Source organism: Agelaius tricolor, unplaced genomic scaffold (assembly GCF_023055355.1).
Source record: "Agelaius tricolor isolate 1412-34295 unplaced genomic scaffold, bAgeTri1.0.p SCAF_3, whole genome shotgun sequence".
Lineage (NCBI taxonomy): Eukaryota > Metazoa > Chordata > Aves > Passeriformes > Icteridae > Agelaius > Agelaius tricolor.
The window spans coordinates 45,424,145-45,426,135 of record NW_027269263.1 but is presented as its reverse complement, the minus strand read 5'-3'; positions in this window follow the sequence as shown (position 1 = coordinate 45,426,135).

The following is a 1,991-nucleotide window of genomic DNA, read 5'->3' as shown; positions in this document are numbered from 1 at the left end:
GAGGTAGGAACTGAAAAAAGGTATGAAAAGTCATCCCATTCCTTCTTTTCATTTCAGAAATCTCCATCCATCCCTTTCAGATGGAAGTGTGTCCACTGTGCACAGCTTTGTGTCATTCCTTGAATATTAAAGGCAGATCTGAGATCTCTCATCTACTTGCTCTTTGTATAGAATATGCCAGCTCCTTTTGATCAGATTTTTTTTTATTGCACCAACTAGTTTGTTTCCATGTCAGTTTTTTCACTTGGGATTTCCTGCCAGTAGGATTTCTGGCAACATGTACATCTGGGCAAGCTACATCTGGAGCTTTGGTTCCTGGAGATCAGCAGGCTGAATGTTTTGATGACTAATAGTCACTGATGAATGCCTATATTCTGATAGTTGCCAAAAAGTTATACAACTCTAGAGTCCTTCATACTTTAAGGCTACTCTGAGTGAATCCTCTGGTGTAAAACATTTTCATTTCCTGGCTTTCTTGGAATAAATAGCCAGGAAAAGGCTGTCAATGCCCAGATGCACTGCAGGGGTACTCCACACCCTGGATAAAGGTTCAGAGATATGATCAACTGAGAAGGTCACAGTTATGACAGGCTTATATCTAAGTTAGTCCCTGGGTGCCAACAAAACTCTTGAGAACTTCTGGCAGTCTGCAGAACAGCCTTTAGCCTGGACTGCTAGTGTTTCAAGCTGGAAAACTGTTATCTCTAGAAGTGCTGGAACTGGAGACCATAATGCCTCTATTCCCCTCTGATAACCACTGATAACAACTTGATAGAAAGGAAAATCTTAAGACTTTAGATCAACAATGGTGGCCTGGCTCCTGTTGGAAGCCATCATGCCACATCAGGTGTCTATGGTTAGTTCCTTCAGAGCACACCAGTGGTCTTATAAAAACTGGATTCATAGTAGTCAGCAAACTGAGTGGTAAGCAGCTGAAATTTACACCTGGGAGTGCAGTGAGAGGAGTTTAAATCTCCTATCTTAAGGAGTGAGATGTTAGATTACAAGCCTCAGGAGACATTATTTCCCAGCACTTGTTAGGGTTCCTGAGAGCATTTATGATCTCCAGCTCCTACAGGAGAGGGTCAGATAGAGTAGCACCTCCTTAATACCTCCCTGCAGTGTGTATGTGTAACCTGAGCACCCTTTCAGTGAATTTTAATGACAATAATGGGCCAAGGAAATTCAGCTTCTCAGAAAAAAAAAGCAAACCACCTACTACAATTGAGCCTAGGCACTGTGGATTGTGTCTTGAATCAACAGTAAAATTTGCTTTGACAATGAGAGAAGGCACAGGCTTGTAATGAGTATAATCACCGTCTGCCCACTTGTGCTGTCCTTAGAATCACAGAATCATTAAAGCTGGAAAAGACCTCAAGAATAATGATTCTTGAGTCCAACCACTGACCAAACACCACCACATCAACCAGACCATAGCACTAAGTGCCACATTCAGTCATTTCTTGAACACTTCCAAGAATGGTGACTCTACCATCTACTTTGGCAGCCTGTTCCAATGCTTGACCACCCTTTTAGGAAGAAAGTCCTCCTGCTGTCGAACCTGAGCCTCCCCTAGTGCAGCTTGAGGCCGTTTCCTCTTGTCCTGTCTCTGGTTCCCTGGGAGAAGAGGCTGAACCCTGGCTACAGCCTCCTTTCAGGTGGTTGCAGAGAGAGCTAAGGTCTCTCCTGAGCCTCCTTTTCTCCTGAATAAACAAACCCAGCTCCCTCAGCTGTTCCTCACAGGACTCAGTCTCTAGGTGCTTCACCAGCTTCACTGCCCTTCTCTGGACTCACTCCAGCCCCTCAATGTCTTTCATGCAGTGAGGGACCCAAAACTGGGCACAACACTCGAGGTGTGGCCTCACCAGTGTTGAGTACAGAGGGGCAATCGTTTCCCTAGTTCTGCTGGCTATTTTTTATATATAGACTGCTTAGTAATAGCAGTTACAAATTTAGTGAGAATACTGTGCATTTATATTTTCACAGTTATC